Source organism: Monodon monoceros, unplaced genomic scaffold (assembly GCF_005190385.1).
Source record: "Monodon monoceros isolate NGI ecotype Baffin Bay Population unplaced genomic scaffold, NGI_Narwhal_1 Super_Scaffold_14, whole genome shotgun sequence".
NCBI classification, from domain to species: domain Eukaryota; kingdom Metazoa; phylum Chordata; class Mammalia; order Artiodactyla; family Monodontidae; genus Monodon; species Monodon monoceros.
This window is the reverse complement of record NW_021703770.1, coordinates 52,990,077-53,011,992: the sequence shown is the minus strand read 5'-3', so window position 1 is coordinate 53,011,992 and position 21,916 is coordinate 52,990,077. Positions and strand designations below refer to the sequence as shown.

Here is a 21,916-nt window from a genome sequence, read left to right as displayed (position 1 = left end):
ATATATTTCATATAGCCCAAGGAGCAACATGGTTTACACAGTTTTCTCAACTGTAAAACAAGAAAAATACTACTACTTACCTAGAAAGTTGTGAGGGTGAATTCTGAAATTTCATGTGAAGAATATAGCTCCCTGCCTGGCACAGAGTAAGAACTCGATAGATGTTACTATTTATATCAGCTATTGCCAACATTTTTCTTTATGGAGAGGTGATGTATTGTATCAAGTAAAGTGTTAAATGACAGCAGCAACAAAACAGTCTTGGAACTCATTACTGTTTATTACCCCACTGAGTTTTTGTAATTGAAAACAGAGAATGAACATATTTAATGTGCCCCAGTGGGCAATGTTGGAGTAAAAATTATATCAAAAAGATAGTTAGGGGACTTCCCTGGTGGCGCAGTGGTTAAGAATCCTCCCGCCAGTGCAGGGGACACAGGTTCGAGCCCTGGTCCGGGAAGATCCCACATGCCGCGGAGCGGCTGGGCCCGTGCGCCATAACTACTGAGCCCACGCACCTCGAGTCCATGCTCTGCAACAAGAGAAGCAACCGCAATGAGAAGCCCGCTCACTGCAACTAGAGAAAGCCTGCACGCAGCAACAAAGACCCAACGCAGCCAAAAGTAAAAATTAATTAATTAATTTTTGAAAAAAGATAGTTAAACGAATTTTACAGTTTCCCATTAATCCATGCAGCCAGCCAGCTAGTCATGAACTATTTACTGAACGTGCAAGCCAGGACCTGCGCCACTGGACGTGGCAAAGCGTGTGACCTGCAGGTAGGTGACGCTGAAGTACCGAACAGTCACAATGTTAGTTTGTTTCGTTTGGTGGAATTAAGAAATTCTGGTTCAATTATAAATCTTCTCAGTAATCAATACTATACCTTTCCACCCTGGCCAGAGAGTTATCTTCCACAGGCTTTAGCAAGGAGCAAAGATGTCTCTGATGTGCTTTTCACTTGTACATTTTCTATGCCTGGAGGCTTAATACAGTCTATGAAAAATCGTTCTTTCATTCTTTTCATTCTCTCTCAAAGCTTCAAGCCTCAGGGTCTTTGAAATAAATCAATACTGAATTCATTGACTTGGGCGTTCCAACAGAACAAAGGGAACTTCAGAGACTAGACAAAGTATTAAAAACATTTGGAAATTTTTTTTCCCCAAAGTGCCCACTTTTTTTCTGATTGGAATAGCAACAGTTAACAGTATTCTCGCAGCAGGATTGCCATTGCTTTGCTTGTAAACAAACTAAAAACCTTGTCAATCTTCCCCTTCCCAAATTCATTTTCTAAATAACAAAGTTAGCGTGTCCCCATTTAAACAATAACGACTAATTTTAAAAAGAGAGTGTAATGATAAAATGTATAATTTTATATAACCTGCTTTCACCCCACTTTATGAATAGTTTTCAAACAATATATGTACTCAAGTATATTTCAATTTAAATAACGTCTTTGTAATTAAAATACTTAATAAGTTTTCCTGAGTATGCAAAACAAGCCCTTTCACCTGTTTCTGGAAAGCTTACAGGATTGCAGAAAGCAAAATTAGGAGACAATAAGCATACAACGGTGGTATCATAGGTTCAATAGCTTTGGGTTGCTAAATATTCTCTTTGGGTTTCTAGATCAATAAAGAGCAGGAAGCTCTGGCTTCTGTTAGCATGTTTTCAGTTGTAAGACAGAGAGCTCAATTCAAACCAGTTCACAATAACTAGAACTGGTTAACAATAACAATAACTAATTTAAAGACAGGGCAACCTGAATTTAGCAGCTCTGTGATATCAGAAGAACCCAGTAAGAGAGACAACCAAAATGTCACACTTTTTCCTTTACACACTCACTTCTTTTCTAGAATCTTACTGTTATAATATATACAATCCCGCGGTGATACATCTGGCTAGTACTGAGGCTACCAATAGATAGTATGATTCCAACAAACCCTCAAACACTGTAGCCTCAAAAATCTCACTAACCTACCATTCTTTAGAATAATATTGACTTCACGATACCTTGTTTAAAGATATTCTGCATAGTAATGGGAGCCAAGAATTTATCAGAGGATTACTGCTACTACCCTGCATAATTATGAGACTTACAGCAAGCTATTAATCCCGATGATTTTCAGTTTCCTAATCTGTAAAATGGAGCTTACAAATAATGTGCTCCTAGACTTTATGAAGAGTATCTAACAAAACCCCACAGCAAACATGTTACTGAATGATAATGCCTTAGGAGACTTCCTTCAATGTCTGCAGCAAGCCATTCATTTACCTCTTGCCTGTGGCTGTTTTGGTGCTACTTTGGCAGGGTAGCTGCGACAGAGAGGATAGACCTCTCGAACCTAAAATATTTAATCATATGATATTGCTTATATGTGGAATCTGAAAAAAAAAGATACAAATGAACTTACAAAACAGAAATAGACCCACAGATATAGAAAACAAACCAACGGGGAAAGAGGGGGGAGGGATAGATCAGGAGGATGGGATTAACATGTACACAGTACTATATGTAAAATAGATAACCAACAAGGACTTACCGTATAGCACAGGGAACTATACTCAATATTTTGTAATAACCTATAAGGGGAAAGAATCTGAAAAATAACATATATGTATGTATAACTGAATCACTGTGCTGTACACCTGAAATTACCATGACATTGTAAATCAACTATGCTTCAATTTTTTAAAAAACAAGCCTAAAGGGCTTCCCTGGTGGCGCAGTGGTTGAGAGTCCGCCTGCCGATGCAGCGGACACGGGTTCATGCCCGGGTCCGGAAAGATCCCACATGCCGCGGAGCGGCTCGGCCCATGAGCCATGGCCGCTGAGCCTGCGCGTCCGGAGCCTGTGCCCCGCAACGGGAGAGGCCACAACAGTGAGAGGCCCAAGTACTGCAAAAAAAAAAAAAAAAGCCTAAAATATTTACTATCTGCCCTTTACGGAAAAAGTTTGCCATGCCCCGAGATGGAGAAGGAAGGCTTTAATACCAGAGATATAGCTTCACAAGGAGTCTTGTTTTTCTGGATGATTTCTGGATCATGGGAAATAGGAAGAACAATTTAGGAACATGCATATTTTTATCCAAAAAGTGTCTGCCAGAGTCCCAGCAAGAAAGCGATGGCCTCAGGTAATGAGGAGGGTTTATTTACAAAGGTGGGAATTTAGGAGCTGGGGCTCACCACTGGAAAGGGTAAGGGGAGGGAGTAGCTGCCAGGATCGCAGAGAACAGGACTCTGTACAGTTAGTGGCCCCAAGAAAAGTGGGGATTTCCCGTCGAGGGATACAGCCAACTCAATGAGACCTCTTGGGGAGGGAGGAAGGGGGATAAATACCCTGACTTAGCTTGCTTTCATCTTCCTTCATTTTTCTTACTGGGACTCCTCACTGGCTGAACCCAACCAGAGTGACAGAGGACTTTAGAACAGATCATTGAGTCCATACCATACAGGCTCCTGGCAGAGAGCAGAGTGGAGACATGCACTTTAATGAAACTTTTTACCCGTGTATTTTAATTTCATCATTTCATATAATCATATAAAACTATACGACCATAATTTTATATCACTTAACTTCCACATTTTAACCTTTTATCTAATTGGCTTCCAGCATCATTGCCATTCTAAATGTTTCAACTTTACTTTATTTTATTTTATTTATTTATTTATTTATTTGCGGTACGCGGGCCTCTCACCGCCGTGGCCTCTCCCGTTGCGGAGCAAAGGCTCCGGACGCGCAGGCTCAGCGGCCATGGCTCACGGGCCCAGCCGCTCTGCGACACGTGGGATCTTCCCGGACCGGGGCACGAACCCATGTCCCCTGCATCGGCAGGTGGCCTCTCAACCACTGCGCCACCAGGGAAGCCCTTGATTTTATTTTTAACACAAATTTTTTTCAGATTAAAATATTTATGGTTAATAGAAAAATAAAAATTTTACTGAAATGTATAATATAGAAAGCCATCATCCCCAAATCCCCTCAGCAGGCATAATCACTGTGAATAACTGATGTATATTCATCTAGATTTGGGTGCATATATACATATACATAAAAGATATTTTATTGATATTAGTAGTAAGATAAATGGTACTTGACTTTATACACCATTTTTAAACTTTCCCCTTTATTCAGTTAGTAAGTCCTGGGAAATAAAACAGGATATCAAAAAGATATCTGGGAGTTCCCTGGTGGCCTAGTGGTTAGGATTCCAGGCTTTCACTGCCATGGCCTGGGTTTAATCCCTGGTCAGGGAACTGAGAGCCTGCAAGCTGCACAGCTCGGCCAAAGAAGAAAAAAAAAAGATATCTGCACTCCCATGTTTATTGCAGCATTATTCACAATAGCCAAGACATGGAAACAACCTAAATGTCCCTCAGTGGATGAATGGATAATGATACCGTGATATATTTATTGGAATGGAATACTATTCAGCCACGAAAAAGAAAGAAATCCTGCCATTTGCAACAACATGGACAGACCTTGAAGGTACCAAGCTAAGTGAAATAAGTCAGAGAGAGAAAGACAAACACTGTATAATCTCACTTATATGTGAGAATCTAAAAAAGCTGAACTTGTAGAAACAGAGTAGAATGGTAGATACCAGGAGCTGGTGGTAGAGGAATTGGAGAGATGTTGGTCAAAGGTTATAAACTCGCAATTAAAAGATGAGTAAGTTCTGGAGATCTAATGCCCAGCCTTGTGATTATAGTCAACAATACTGCGTATATACTTCAAAGTTGCTAAGAGACTAGACCTTAAATGTCCTCACTACGAGAAAGAAGTGATGTGATGTGGTAGAGGTGTTAGCTAAAGCTATGGTGGTAATCACATTGCAATATATAAAAGTATCAAATCAACAAATCGTGTACCTTAAGCTAGCACAATGTTATATGTCACTTATACCTCAATAACAAATATATTTTGAAAAAATTCCATGCATCATCCAAATATTATATATAATACGAATACAAATGTATACTAAGATATTTGTATTAATATTAATGGGGCTTGACTGTACATATTATTTTTTAAATTTTTATTTTATCTTGGAGTATAGTTGATTAACAGTGTTGTGTTAGTTTCAGGTGTACAGCAAAGTGATTCAGTTATACATATACACGTATCTTCTTTTTCAAGTTCTTTTCCCATTCAGGCTATTACAGAGTATTGAGCAGAGCTCCCTGTGCTATACAGTAGGTCCTTGTTGGTTCTCTATCTTAAATATAGCAGCGTTGTACACATTTTGAAGCTTGCTTTTTCTTTCAGTTAAGTATGTATCTTAAGAAAATGTCCAGCATTTATTCATTCATTCATTCATTCAAAAAATACTAACACCTATTATGTGGTGGGCTTTGTTCTAGGTGCTAAAGAGGCAGCAGTGAAATAGATGATGTCCCTAACCTCAATGTAAGTGAGTAGAAGGGGAATAAAGAGAGCAAACAATTAAATGGATAAGTGGTAAGTAAAGGGGTACCTGGAAAGGGGCTAGAGATAACAAGAGAAGTTTTATTCTTGGTTGGTCATGAGGGAATCTCCTCAAGAAAATGAACTAGAGCAGATAACTAAAGAATAAGAAGGTCAGACCACATGATGATCTGGAGAAGTGCTTTCCAGGTAAAGAGAAGAGCAGGTGCTCAGTTCCAGGGATGGGAGCCAACTTGGCTTGTTCAAGGAGCCCAGAGAAGACGAGTGGGGTTGGGATGGAGCTAGCAGGATGGGAGAGTGGTGGCTGCTATGAGAGGTCCCTAGTGTCCTGGTAAGAGGTTTGCAGTTTATTCTGAGTGCAACAGAAAGCCATGAAAGATTTAAGCAGGGATGTGATATGAATTTATCTAGGATTTTACAAGATCAATCTAGCTGCTAAGTAGCTAATGGACTGTTTGGAGGGCAAGAACAAAAGCAGAGTGACCAGGTAGGAATCCATTTCTGAGAAAAGCTGTGACTCACTGAGGTTCTAGGAATATAGTGAGGAGTGGTCAGATTCAGGGTATATATTGAATAGAGAATTCATGGGATATGCTGATGGATTGAATGGGGCAGAATGGTGATGTTGAGGGAGACAAAAGTCAAGAACAACTCTAGGCTTTTGGCAGGAGTCATCCCTAACATTTGTACATTTATCTTTATACATTTATGTGACTTACTGAAGGATAAATTTTGAGAAGTATTTTTTTTGGTCAAAAGTTATCAGTAGTTTAAATTTTATTAGATATTGGAACATTCCCTCCCAAAATATTTTTTTTTCTTTTTTTTTTTAGCTGTACCGTGTGGCATGTGGGATCTTAGTTCCCTGAGCAGGGATCAAAACCATGCCCCCTGCAGTGGAAGTATGGATTCTTAACCACTGGACCGCCAGGGAAGTCCTAATATTTCATTTTTTTAATTCCTAAAGTTGGAAATATTAGCTCTAACCATCTAACCTCCTGTCTTTTTAGTCTCTTATAGGTCCTGTTTTAGATATTATCGGTTTTATCTATTTAATTTCTTTCCCCTCTTTTATACTGCTTCATTCCCCTTTTGTTTTTCCTATATTCTTTTTTGATGACTCATCTTTGTACTGTCTGGCCAGAATCTGGGCCTGAAGGAGCGTGAACCATGGAGGGTTTACATTGTAAACAGGAAACTCTCTCCCAGCTGCTCAGGCACCTGCTCCCTTGGCCTCCTGTGAGAGCAAATTCCCAGGGCAGTTAGCAAGTCTCTCTCCAAAGAATTTGTTCTGAGGGGACTTTGCAAACTCCAGGGTTAAGTCTCTTCAGGGCCATAAATTCCACAGTGAGAGTACCATGGTTGATGTGCTTAAAAAGTGTTACTTATCAACAAGTTACACGATTTGGTGTTTACATTTAAAAAAAAAAAATCTCTTAAGGGGGAATTCCCTGGTGGTCCAGTTGTTAGGACTCAGTGCTTTCACTGCCATGGCCCGGGGTTCAGTCCCTGGTTGGGGAACTAAGATCCCACAAGCCACTTGGCAAGGCCAAAAAAAAGTCTCTTGTGGTAAAACCCATGGACTCCAGGTATATTTTAGGCCAAATGTCAATATTAAACCACAAGACAGAAGGTGGTGATGGCATGGGGGAGGGACGTTCAGGGAGTGGCCTGGGTTTGGTCAGGAAGCAGGTGGTGGTAAACCTGAGAGACTCTGAGAGGAGGTGGCACAGAAGTTTAGCAGCCAAGTTATTGGTACCACTTCTAAACCAGCTGTTTGGGGGGATGTGGTTCAGACCTCTTGTCCTGCACTGGTTACTGTTTGACGCTATTTATGCTAATTCCTTTGCAGACCACAGTGGTCCCTTTCCTCCACGTCAACCTCTGTGAAAGGTCCTCCACACTGGCCTGAGATCTGCCGCCACCCTGACGCCCCACACCGCTGTCTACTTCCCTGTTCCAGGGTCTGCCAAGGCCACACACGTGCTGCGGGCTGGCCAGGGCCAGAGCTGGAAGGAGGAGGTGGTGACTAAGGAGACCCAGCTGCAGTGCCCACTCAAGGCCTCCTAACTCTACGGGCAGCTCCCCAAGTTCCAGAATGGAGACCTCACCCTGTACCAGTCCAGTGCCATCCTGCGATACCTGGGCTTCTCCCTGAGGCTGTGTGGGAAGGACCAGCGAGAGGCAGCCCTGGTGGACACGGGCAACTACAGCGTGGAGGCCCTCCACTGCCGATACGCCACCCTGATTTTCACCAACCCCGAGGTGGGCAAGGAGGACGATGGGAAGGCACTGCCCAGGCACCTGAAGCCTTTTGAGCCCTGCTGTCCCAGCACCAGAGAAGCCTGAATGCATTATGCGCAAGCAGATCTCCTTCACAGGCTACAAGCTGCTGCACTGGCTGCGGACTCACCGGGTCCTGGCCCTGCCACGCTGCCTTCCCACCACGCACAGCAAGTAAATCGCCCCATTCAACAGGAAACAGTGAGGGCTTGTGGCACTCAAGAAGAAAGGGAGCTGCCTGCTTCCCTTTCCCCAGGACCAATCAAATTTCCAAGAGGTTCTCCACACTGAAACCAGCTTTCAGATGCACTTGAAGAATCTTTTCCTTAGGGCTCAAGCTGGCCACCAGTTTATCCCAAACCAAGTTTGTTCCACATGTGGCCCCTCTCAGACCCAGAACCAATAACAAGTCCCTTTTCCCCTTCGGACTATGGTACAGAAGACAGCGCACCTGTCCTCTCTCCTCCTATCCTAATGGTAAATTATCCCTCCAGGATTTTATCATCCTTTCCAGCTCTTTGCCTACCCTGGTCCAGATTTCTTTTCAAAACTTTGGCCCTCAAAGATAAAGTGTGTGTGGGTGTGTGTGGGTGTGTGTGTCTGTGTTTATAAGGGCACAGCAGGACTTTCTCAAATGTGGGTCTTTGATCACAAACATTGTTATACTATTTGCCATTACCTGGGGAATAGATATTATTGGATTATTTGAGATTTTATTTGAGATTTGAGTTTTCTTGGCCTGGGCGTTTGACTTTGGGTTTGATAGCATGTGCTCCAGTTAGAGAACCATTCATGGATGCTTATGTAGAACTGGAACTACACTATGATTGTGAGATTGGGGATCAAAGAAGGGAGCTTCTTCAGGAGGTCCTAAGACTTCCCAATGAGTTAATGGAGAAATGTGTTTTCTCCCTCCTTCCCTTTCTCCTAATTCCTTATTTTTTAAGCCAGTTGTGAATAGACTGATAGGAGTTTAGATGAGCTGGTTGCTTGCCTCTAAAGAGACCAGAAAGACTGGTGTTCTTTTATTACAAATACTACCTTGAAGTAGGAGTACACTGAACAGATAACTGGCCTACCAGGTAATTATGCCCAGAGAGGAGCACAGGACTTCAATTTTTCTTGCTCTCCTTGTCTCAATTTTTATTCTTTCACTTTTAACTGGTTTATAAATACAGTAACAATTTCTTGTAACAAGTTTCCTCATTTATCTATCTTGGAGTCCATTTTGTGGGGAGTTGATGGTGAAAGAAATGTCAGCAAGTAGCATTACTCAGTGCAGGGTATTGGATGAATGGTTTACTGAAAACGATTTGGTTTTGCTGTTGACAAGGAGGTTTGGATACGGCTGCTTTAAAAATTGCCCAGGCTAAAAATATGGGGTAGAACTCTGGGGATTGGCTGCTTATTCTTTTGTGCAATGGGTGTGGGTTGGCCTTTTAAGACCTGATTCCCTATTCAGCCTTCACAAAGGGACATAACTCTATCTTCAGACTATCTCCTGGCAAAATCAAGTCTCAGTAGAGCAGATACTTGCTGGTATCTGTAGAGCAGGCACCAGCTCATTACCTCCCAGTGGCTGAGAGCATCAGTATTCTCGTTATGGGGACTTGAAGGAAACACAGTCTCTTCACTCTTATCAGAGTCTAAAATCTATGCCCGGGACTTCCCTGGTGGCCCAGTGGTTGAGAATCCACCTGCCAATGCAGGGGACATGGGTTTGAGCCCTGGTCTGGGAAGATCTCACATGCCATGGAGCAACTAAGCCCGTGCGCCACAACTACTGAGCCTGCGCTCTAGAGCCCACGAGCCACAACTACTGAAGCCCACGTGCCTAGAGCCCGTGCTCCGCGACGAGAAGCCACCGCAGTGAGAAGCCCGCGCACCACAACGAAGAGTAGCCCCCGCTCACCGCAACTAGAGAAAGCCCGTGAGCAGCAATGAAGACCCAACGCAGCCAAAAATAAATAAATAAATTTATTAAAAACAAATAAAATAAAATAAAGTCTATGCCTGGACCAAGCCAGACCAAAAGAGATCGAAGCCTCAGCAGGTCCATTGACCTAGGGCATTTGAGGCTGCTACACAGGAGATCCTGAACCCAGATTTGACGTCAGTGGGGCTTTCCAGAGAAAGTGATGTGTAACTCAAGACCTGGAAGATAAGTGGGCATAGTAGCAGGCAAAGAAAGCTGATGTAAAAGAGAGCCAAGAGGTGAGAGAGAGAGAGCCCAGCACGTTGAAGGAACTGACAGCACCAGTTCAGTGTGCCCGGCGCACAGAGCATAAGGGAGGACGTGGCAAGAGGTCAGCCAGGCCGGCAGGACCCAGATTATGCAGAAACATGAAAACCGTTAAAAGGTCTGAACTTTGTCCTCACGGCAACAGGAAGCCACTGAAAAGTTTTATGTAAAGGAGGTGACAAGCTGAGATGTAGCTTTGTGAGAAATCATTCTGGCTGCACTGCACTGATAGAGGGCACGACTGGAAATAGGAAGCTGGGGGACCACTTGGGGAACGGTCCTGGTAGGAGATGCCAGTAGATGGGGAGAAGTTGTTCTGTCTATCACCAGGCATGCCACCTGGGTGTCATGAAACTCCTACAGTCACACCCTCTCGCTTGGTTTTCGTATTCCCTGGTTAAACCTGTTGTTGTTTTTTTTTAAAGGATCACTCAGAGTGGCCTTAAAAAAACAACAACAAAACACAGTACTCAGAGACCGCACAAGTTACAGGCAACTTAATTTTTCTGTTGGGAGATTTTTGAGAAATAAAACATTCTCCTCCCTCATTTTATTTTTTTAAAATTGGCTCACCTTTATTCAATATCTACAACATACTCAAAATACAGACAATTCCATATTATGAGAAATTAGGAGCCATCTTTGATTCCTGTCTCTCTTTTATCCCTCACATCTAAAGAATCACCAAGTTCTGTTAGGCTCTGCTTTGGAAGTTTCTCACAGTCATTCCACTTTTTTTTTTTTTTTTTTTTTGCCACCATCATACTCTGGGTCACATCACATTTCATTTCAAAAGCCCCCTAACTGGTTTTCCTTTCTTTGGTGTTGCACCCACCTATCCACTGCCTACTCTACAGCCAGAGGGATTCTTGTGCATGTAAAATGATCATGCCTCCAAGGCTCCCATCATTCTTTCAGTGCCCACAACGACTCATCATTGTCTTTGAGATAAAAAGCAGACTCTATCTTGCCTTTTTACTCTACTCAAATTTTACCTCTCTCTTCTTGCACTCTCTACTAAAGCTTTTCTGAACTTTGTTCTGTCTTTTTACAGCCATGCCTTGACCCCAAGATTCACAAAAGCTATTCCTTGGAATGGCTTAGAATGGGGTATATTCTCTCTTCTTCTGGTTATCTCTTATTCCTTCCCCCAGCGTTCAGTCTGACCCTTGTTTCCTCAGTCAGTCTTGCACAATTACCAGATTTGGCTAAGACTCCCGGTTATGTTTTTATAAGTAGCTATAATTCTCCTACCTTAATCTCCACCATACATTGTTTTGTTGCTGTCGTTGTTGTTGTTTTGGGGCCGCACTGTGAGGCATGCAGGATCTTAGTTCCCTGACCAGGGATCGAACCCTGATCCTGGCAGTGAAAGCTCCGAGTCCTAACCACTGAACCACCAGGGAATTCTCTATCATATACTGTTAATTCTTCTTTAAACACATCTCTCTCCTGGCTGAGCATTCTTGTCTTGTTCTCTTCACATATTCCCTGGTATACAGAAGATAAAAAACATGTTTCAAATTAAAATGAATTATGAAACCATCCTGAAAAAGAAGAATTAAGTTGGAGAGCCCACACTTCCCAATTCCAAAACTTACTACAAAGTAATGATAATTAAGACTGTGTGGTAGTGACATAGGGATAGACATACAGTTCAAAGGAATACAATTGAGAGTCCAGAAATAAACCTATCAATTGATTTTTTGAAAAGGGTGCTAGACTATTCAATGGGCAAAAATAGTCTTTTCAACAAATGGGGTTAACACAAGATATCCACACTCAAAAGGATGAATTTAAAACTTCTGCCTCACATGGTAAATAAAAATTCACTAAAATAGATCAAAGATCTAAATACAAGAGCTAAAACTATAGCACTCCTAGAAGAAAATATAAGAGTGAATCCTTATGACCTTGGATTTGGCAATGATTTCTTATATGGCACCAAAAGCAAGCAACAAAAGAAAAAATAATAATTAGGACTTCTTAAAAACTCAACACTTTTTGCTTCAGAAGACACTATCAAGAAAGTAAAAAGATGACCCACAAAATGGGAGAAGATTTTTCCAAATTGTATTTCTGATAAGAGATTTGTATCTAGAATATATACATTTTAAAACTTCTTATAACTCTATAATAAAAAAGACAACCCAGTTGAAAACTGGGCAAAGTATCTGAAAACACATTTCCCCAAAGAAGATATGAAAATGGCTAATAAGCACATGGAAAGATGCTCACTGTCATTAGTGTCAGAGAAATGCAAATCAAAACCATAATGAAATATCATTTCACACCCACTAGGATGGCTATAATTAAAAAGACAGATAAGTGCTGGTGAGGATATGGAGAAATCAACACCCTCATACACTGCTGGTGGGAATGTAAAGTTGTGGAGACACTTTGCAAAACAGCCTGGCAGTTCCTCAAAAAAGTTTAACATAGATCATATGATCCAGCAATTCCACTCCAATAGAAATGAAAATATACAACCTCACAAAAACTTGTGCATGGGGCTTCCCTGGTGGCGCAGTGGTTGAGAGTCCGCCTGCCGATGCAGGGGAAACGGGTTCGTGCCCCGGTCTGGGAAGATCCCACATGCCGCGGAGCGGCTGGGCCCGTGAGCCATGGCCGGCTGAGCCTGCGCGTCCGGAGCCCGTGCTCCGCAACGGGAGAGGCCACAACAGTGAGAGGCCCGCGTACCACACACAAAAAAAACAAATAAAAAAACTTGTGCATGAATGTTCATAACAGCATTATTCCTAATAGCCAAGAAACAACACAAGTATCCATTAAGTGATAAACATAAACAAAATTGGTATATCCATATAATGAAATATTATTTGGCCATAAAAAGAAATGAAGCTCTGATTAATATCACAATGTAAATGAGCCTTGAAAACATTACACAAAGTGCTAAGTGAAAGAAGCTAGTCAAGTCACAAAAGACCACATATTATACGATTCCATTTACATGAAATTTCCATAATATGCAAATCTGTAGAAACAGAAATTAGATTAGTGTTTGCATGGGGCTGGGAGAAATGGGCGGATCAGAGAGCAATGGCTAAAGGACAGAGACTTTCTTTGGGGATGATAAAAATATTCTAAAGTTGGTTGCGGTGATGGTTGCACAATTTCATGAATATAGTAAAAACCATTGAAATCTTCACTTTAAATGTGTGAATTGTGTAGTATGTGAATTATATCTCAGTAAAGCTGGTACAAAATATGAATTATAAGTGGGAAAACAAAAATAACTTACGGAAAGGAGGTTGAAAGAGGTCAGAGGGAAAAGGGGAAAAGGCAGGAAAAAATGAGAAAGAGGAAGAAAAGTGCAAGAAATGAAAAGTCAGGAGTGAAAGAAAAATAACACCAAGAGGCAAGCTGGAAAAAAGAGAACAGGAAAGTACTTGGAAGAAAATAATTGAACGGAAGGGAGAGAAATTAATTTAGCTTTTAAAGCCCTGATGGGGAGTTCCCTGGTGGCGCCGTGGTTAAGAATCTGCCTGCCAATGCAGAGGACATGGGTTCGAGCCCTGGTCTGGGAAGATCCCACATACTGCAGAGCAACTAAGCCCATGCGCCACAACTACTGAGCCTTAGCTCTAGAGCCCGTGTGCCACAACTACTGAAGCCCGTACGCCTAGAGCCCATGCTCCACAACAAGAGAAGCTACCGCAATGACAAGCCCACGCACCGCGACGAAGAGTAGACCCCGCTCACTGCAACTAGAGAAAGCCAGTGTGCAGCCACGAAGACCCATCGCAGCCAAAAATAAATGAATAAAATAGATAAATTTTTTAAAAATTATTTTTAAAAATTAAAAAAAAATTTATTTAAAAAAAAGAAATGTAAACGAATACATTTACAGATAAACCCAAACTGATACAGTTTATTGTCAGCAGATCCGCACTAAAAAAATGCTGAAAGAAGTTCTTTAGGCCAAAGGGAATTGACATCAAACATAAACTCCACCTACAGGGAGAAAAGAATGAAGAATACGGGAAAGTGTTAGTGGGTGGGTAAATGTGCCCTCCTGTTTACTCTTTCCTGCCCATTCACCAACCCTTTGATATATGCACACACACATATACATATATACCCATATACAAACATATTCCTCTCTTAATTTCTATAGAAGACATGAATGAATATTCTACAGTATTTTTATAATTTACCCTGTTGATGAACAGTTTGATTATTTAAAGTTTGGGGCCATTATGAATAAACTATTAACTTCTTATACAAGTCTTTGTGAAGAATTCTTTTTCAATTTCTCCTGGATAACTACATAAGAGCAAGGTGCTGGGTTGTGTAAGTGTATGTTGAACTTTATTAGAAACTGCCAAAGTGTTTTCCAATATGTCTGTACTATTTGCAAAGCATGAGAGCTCCAGGCACTCTGCATCCTCCGCCAAACTTGGTGTCATCAACCTTTTTAGCTACACTAGTGCATGTGCAGTGGCATTTCATTTCGGTTTTAATTTGTGTTTCCCAAACATGCAAATACTAAGTATGCTAAACACCTTTTCATATGCTTGTTGACTTACTTGTTATCCATATATTGTCTTTGGTGGAGTGTCTATTCAAATCTGCCGATTTATTATCAAGGTTTTTTGTTTGTTTTTATTGAGCTCTAAGCACTCTTTATACTCTGCGTTCAAATTCTCTATTATACATATGTTTTGCAAAGATTTTCTCCCTGCTTTGGCATACCTTTTAATTTTTCATCAGTGACTTTTGAAGAGCAAAAGTTTTTATTTTGATGAAATTCAAATTATCGACTTTTTCTTTTTGCTTTTCTTATTTAAGAAAGTCTTGCCTTACCCAATGTTGCTGAGATTTTTCTCCTATGCTTTTATCTAAGAAGTCTTAGAATTTTTGCTTTACATGGAGGTCTATGACCCATTGCAGGCTAGTTTTTAGCATATGGTATGAAATAAAGATTGAGGTTCATTTTTTAAAAATTAATTAATTCATTAATTTTTGGCTGTGTTGGGTCTTCATTGAGGTGCACAGGCTTCACACTGTAGTGGCTTCTCTTGTTGCAGAGCACGGGCTCTAGGAACGTGGGCTTCAGTAGTTGTGGCACGTGGGCTCAGTAGTTGTGGTGCACAGGCTTAGTTGCTCCGCAGAATGTGGGATCTTCTCTTACCAGGGCTCGAACCCGTGTCCCCTGCACTGGCAGGTGGATTCTTAACCACTGCATCAACAGGGAAGTCCCACATGACTAAAATTTTAATTTCATTTTAAAACATGAAAATCATGATGTGTCTCTTTCTGAACCACTGGAGTTGAAATTTTATACATGGATGAGTTCCACTGACTTCACATGCTTAATTGCTCATTAAGATGGTTACCCTAGCAACTGCTACATCAAATAATAGCTTTTACAATTTTGACATGCAGAAAACCTTCTTAAAGTAACTCAATAGCATCAAGTAAAAAGTGATATATTTACAAGCTAGTAAGATGTTTATATATCAAATAAAAACTGCCTATCAAGTACGAAATTCTCAAAACTGTAGACATGAAATGCACAACACATAATTATCCTTTATTACAGCTGAGTGGGCTTCGCTTATGAATTGTGGTACAATATCCAGATTTTTTTTTTTTTTTTTTTTTTTTTTTGCGGTACGCGGGCCTCTCACTGTTGTGGCCTCTCCCATTGCAGAGCACAGGCTCCAGACGCGCAGGCTCAGCGGCCATGGCTCACGGGCCCAGCCGCTCCGCGGCATGTGGGATATTCCTGGACCAGGACACGAACCCGTGTCCCCTGCATCGGCAGGCGGGCTCTCAACCACTGCGCCACCAGGGAAGCCCCAGATTTTTTATCTGACCTTTTCTGAACAACAGGCAAAAGGATTCTGGTGACATAAATGTTCAAATTAAACTTCTGTAGCTATACTCTCAATGCAACAAATCCATTTCAATAAACATTTATTTTACCAATACACTGCTAGAATTTTGAGATATAAAACTGAGCAAAACATCATCAGCACCTTGAGAAGTTTGCAGTCAGGTAGGAACCAGTCACTTATTCATTTGTTCATTCATTCATTCACTCAACAAATATTATAAAGCACCTGTATTGTGCCAGGTAATTTTCTAACAGCTGGGGGTAGGGAGGGATGCACAATGAATGAAACAAACAAAAATCTCTGTCCTTATGGAAATTTGCACTATAATGGAAAAAACAGGTTATAAAAAGTGCTACTGAGAAAAACAAAGCAGAGGAGGGGAATAGAGGTGTTGGGGGTGGGGTGTAAGGCACAGCTATAATTTTTTTCTTGGATCACAGGAAACCTTAATTAATATATTTAAAACAGATGTGCTGGACTCCATCTAAATGATCCCAGTTTCACTGACCACATTTAAAGCATGATGGTAGGTCTAGTCTAAGGTATGCCTTCTTCCTTCCTCAATGTGTTGACCTTGGCCATATCAGAGTAGCAGAGCTTCTTCACAGCTTGCTGGATCTGCCCTTGACAACCACAGTGAGCACATGTGTTGTTGTTCTCCATTTCTCTATGATCCACTCGGAAATCAGGGGGAACCTAAGGGTGGCCCAGTGGTCAAGCTTATTCTTCCTGGATGCACTCTTCTGAAGGTACATGCCCTGCCTTCAGAGTTCCAGTGTCCGGAGCCACAGGAAGACGGGAGATGTACGGATCTTTTTCTTCTTTAATATGTTGACCTCTTTCTGCGTGGCCTGCTTTGCTTGTAAACCTTCTCTTTTGCTTCAGTTTTGGAATAGGCTTCTTCTTTCCTTTCTGAATCACCTTAGAAAGGGACAGTTGTGAGAATTCCCTGGTGGTCCAGTGGTTAAGACTCCATGCTCCCAATGCAGGGGGCCGGGGTTTGATCCCTGGTCGGGGAACTAGATGCCGCCTGCTGCAACTGAGACCCAGCACGGTCAAATAAATAAATAAATAAATATTTTTAAAAAAAGGACGGTTGTAATTTCCAGTAAGATAGTCAAAGAAGGCTTCTAGAGAATGTACTATTTAAACAAAGAGTTGAGGAAGTGACAGAGCTAGGCATGCAAATATATGGGACAAGTGCAAAGGCCCTGGGGTAGGAGTGTGCCTGGTGTGTTAAAGGCAGGCGAGGCAGACGTAAAAACACACTGCTGTAAACAGTACTTGTGGTAAAAAGTACTCCCAAGAATGGAATGCTTAAATTTTACTTTGTATAACTAACCCATAAAAAGTACTTTTATTTTAAGGATCTCAAATAGATTTGTAAACAGTGACTACTTAACCAAGATGATAATAAGTAGAAATGTTTATTATGTCTTCTTCATCCATCTGGGAGAGAGAAGATAAAGCAGAAAAGTTTGGCGATATGAATAAGAGCATGAACGTGGAAACTATTTTGCCTGAGTTAAAAATCCCTACTTTGCTCTGGGCAAGTTACTTAACTTCTCTTCCCACAGTTTCCTACTTTAAAATGGAGATAATAATATACCTCCGTTACAGGATGGTTACGGAGATTAAATAAGATAATACATAGACTCTACTACGTGCCTCGGAAACTTCAAATTGCAGCTTCTGAGTCCGTAGGTCTGGGGTGCCCCTGAGATTCTGCATGTCTAACAAGCTCCTGGGACATTGCTGGTCCACAGACCACGCTATTATATCAAGGTTGTAAAGCATTTAGAACAGTGCCTGGCACACAGAATGCACTGAATAAATTTAGCTATTATTATGCTTTCACACAGTTGACTTGGCAGGGAAACTAGATTAAAAAGCCAACAATTTTCCTCCTTCCCTATCAGATGTTTCCTGACAATACTGCATCTTTGAATAGAATTCTATTGCATTCTGAGTTCACGTGATGAATGTGCATACAGATAATATGGTTTTCATTTTTAAAATCCATCAACAGCAGAGCTCGGCACTCTCTTTGGATTTATGGTTTTAGGCTATAGCAAAATTCTCAATACCTTGTGCATAGTAGGCATTCAATAAATACTTATTGGATGAAAGCAAGGTCCAGACTGTCTAAATAAATCATTCCTCTAAGAATTAACGGTGCTCTTGGGGTTTGGTTTTATTTGAATACAGTGGCACGTGTGCCAAATCATTATTTCAAGAATGTGGCAATTGTGTTCCAAAAACCGAAGTATGTTTTTCTAGTCTGATTGCATTAGATTCTAATGCAGTGCAGACTCTAACTGAACTACTTCCTTCTTCCTTTGCCCTTCAGCAACGCAGTCTCTAACCCAAACTTTACATGCTCACAGCACCCTCTACTGTTCAGGAACAAGTCTGTGCCCCCAATTCCAATCCCTAGAACTCAAAATCAGACTACTGTATTCACGTACCACAGGAAGGTAGTTTGCATCTGCCTTTAAAGAAGAGAGGGTGGCCGTCTAGTAGCTGAACATGCCAGGAGGAGCTGGTCTCTAGGGGGCGCTGCTGGGTCGCTCCCACGTGAAACCGACCAGGATCTCCCGAGAGAAGAGAAAAGCTGGTTATGGTTTGTTGCCCTTTCCTTCCCTCAAGAGCACTAACTTGCTCTACTAACCTCCTTTCTTCCACGCTAACCTGACCGTCACCCTTCATCCTCTTTCTCTTTAGGGTTAGTTGCGTTGTCAGTCCTTTCCACCTGCCCCTTATTCCACCTGCCCAACCTTGGTTCTCCTTTGGAGAAATCTGGGAAATCAAGTCCTTGGGTTAAAGCCCCTTGACCGCTAAGCTCGAGCAACTCTCCCTTCACTGTGATTAGATCCTCTCCTTTGTAGCATCATGTTAACTTTTTTGCAATGCTTTTTAGAATATTCACCGAGCTGTGCAGCCATCACCATAATCTAATTTCAGAACATTTTCATCATCTCAAAAAGAAATTCCATACCTATTGGCAATCACTCCCGTTTCTCCCACCCCACTTCAGCCCTAGGCAACCATCAATCTACTTGCTGTCTATAAATTTGACTATTCTAGACATTTCATAGAAACAGAATCATACAATTTGTGGTCCCTTATGAATGACTTGTCTCACTAACATGCTTTCAAGTTGTAGCATATATCAGTACTTAATTCCTTTTCATTGCTGGATTATATTCCATTGCATGGATATACCATATTTTACTTGTCCATTCACCAGTTTATGGACATTTGAGTTGTTTCCACTTTTTAGCTATAATAACGCCACTATGCATATACAAATTTTTGTGTGGACATATGTTTTCATTTCTCCTGGGTAGATACCTAGGAATGGAATTACTGGGTCTTATGGTAATTCTATGCTTAACATCTTGAGGGACTGCCAGCCTGTTCACATCCCTTTACCTTTAGGGGGAACTTCATGACCCACCCCCACTTAAGAATTAAGAAAGATTAATAAGGAGGAAAATATTGTTATTCTGATGACTGCTGAATAGAATATCACCAGAATTATGATCAGGAGGTTTCTAACATGCAAATGAGTCAGACTTGATTCTTCAAGTGCAAACGCCCAGGTCCTGACCCAGAGAATTATCCCTTTACACTATTAACCTTTTGAGACTCTCTGATCTTTTCTTTCTTGACAGTTCTAAATGTGACCACCAGCAGAAAAGTTTTCACATTCCTTTGAAGCACAGGTTTCTGACCTACGTCTTAGAGTTAGTCCCACTCCGACTTTTATGATTTCTGAGGCTCTTAGAAGCTGGCAGAGCAGTCATCCCTCTCAGATGATTTGTGAAGTTTAGTTTTTTAAGGCCATAATATTCAATCACTCAAACTATTAAGTATCTCTTGAGCATTTACTCCTCATGCGGGAAAGCGAGGACAACAGAAGAGAAACGACAGAGTTCCTCTCCTGGAGGAGTTTATAGCCCAGCTGGGGAAGCAAATAAAATTACAACTCAAAATATCACAAAAGTGTCCAAATATCTTTAGCAACTCATGCCTATTGAGCAGTGACAGCCAACCATTTCCAAGTCATGGCAAATACGGCCTATAATAATATCTCCATGGACAGTGGGATAAACAAAGGAGCCTGCTGAGTAGAAGCCCCTGGCCTGGGACCTCCAGCACCTCCCGGCCCCCAGCCTCCCTGAAGTGGGTCAATACCTCCACTCACTTGTAACCCATTGGCTTATACCAGTGTGACCGCATACTTGTGGGAAACTCTGGCCCACAGGATCAATTGCAACATCTTTTTTTGCTTGGTGTTAAAGGCCCTCAGCAAACTGGTCTTAATTTACCTTTCCAACTATTTCTCCTATGAGCCCTCAATATCTAACAGTGTGGTTAGCTTACGGCCCTCAGCGCACCCTGGGAACACTCCCTAGAATGTGTTTCTCTCCAAACTGAGGTAGATACTGATTGACTGATTCTCACCCCTACATAATTCATGCCAACCACTCAGGAGTTCCTCATCCCTTCAAGTCCCCACCAGTTCCCCTGTCCTTTAAGAGATCTTCCTCGACGCCTCCAGCCCACAGGGGTTGCTTCTTTCTGTGCTCGCCCATGTCTCTTACTATTTGACCTACATGTTTGACTTGTAGACTTGTGACAATACATTGCTTCAAAGTTATTACATTGTCAAACATATAGCTGTGCTTGGCTCAGCTGGGGCCTAGACTGGCTCCTTCTGGGTGGATGGGATGCTCCCAACTGGGTATACCTAGTACCCTCAGGAACCCTGGTTTGGAAAAGCATGAATGAAGTAAAGCCGGCCCAGAAGGGGGCTTATGCCATGCTACCACATTGTCATACAATCTGCTTTCCATCTATTACCTAGTGCTTTAGTACTTACATATTTCTAGGCCTCTCAGAATCCTTAAGCAAAAACAAAACCACGACCTTGAAGGAACAGTATAAATTGAGACTACTTTGGACTGAACCAGGGCATAAGGTGACCCTTTAAATCCACTGAAGGGGCGGACCACAAATGAACAGGCCCTTCCACCAGCTCTGCAGAGCCTGACACAAAGAGGACGAGCGGGGAGGGAAAAGGAAGAAAAGCCGGAAGAGGGGAAGACGGAAGTGTACAGTCTAATCAGCCTAAGAGGCATCCCTGAGTTCACATGCCTCATTCCTCTTCTTCGGAGCTCGGTTTCTGCGTGGGACACGAAGATATCCTTGCGGATGTAATGAGAAAATGGAAACCGTATTTGCCAGAACTGCTTTCAGAGAGCGCCCTGGGGGTGTTGGAAGGAATTCCTATATAAACTGCTTGGGGAGGGGTGGGGTGGGAGTGAGGCCCTCATGGGACAAGCTTAAGAAACGACAAATTATCACCAAGCTGCCTTCGAAAAATATCCCCAGACTGCAAGGCTTTGTTTTCCCGGCAGGTGTAGGGAAGTTTGCCCTCCAAGGAGGGTGCGGTCACTGCCCCCAGAAAGGCTCCTTCTCGGTCCTTCCTAACACCCAGCATCAAATCTATAAGTGTACGGGTGCCTAAAGATTAACCTGCCCTGTGCCCAGGTCGCCGTTCGGCGAACAGGATCGTTGTCCTCAGTATCCGACCTCCTGCTTCCAGTCCTCACCCCGGGCTCTGCTTAATGCCCTGGAGGCGCTTCTGGGTTCCAGGCACCGAGGAGTGTGGGGTGACGCGGTGGCACCGCAGCGCCCCCGCGCGGCACTCAGCGGAAGGCCCGGCCGCGCAGCCGCGGAAGCCTCTCCCGCTCCGGGCCCAGCTCGCCAGCCGCCTGGGGTCTCCGCCGGCTCGTCCCACCTCCCGCAGGCGGCCCGGCTCTTCTGCTCCATCCCGCTCTGTGCGGGGTTCTGCCCAGGCTGCGGCGTGAAGTCAGGTAATGCCGGAGATTCTCTAGCATCACTCTTTGCAGAGACCTACCTCCCGTAGTGAGCTCTGGTCTCAGATGCCCTCTGAATCACTTCCCTCTTTCTTCCATCAAGGTTTTTAGGTGGGAGTGAGTCTTAAAGACACTACTATCTCCAGTCAAAGGAAGCTTCAGCTAAGGATGGGGAGAAAATAAAACAAAAACACAGACAGGAAAAAAAAAA

General features: G+C 42.3%; 1 pseudogene; it reads left to right on the top strand.

Moving 5' to 3' along the window:
* Window positions 1-710: 710 nt before the first annotated feature.
* Window positions 711-21,755, top strand: LOC114895346 (annotated as a pseudogene).
* The last annotated feature ends 161 nt before the right edge of the window (window positions 21,756-21,916 follow it).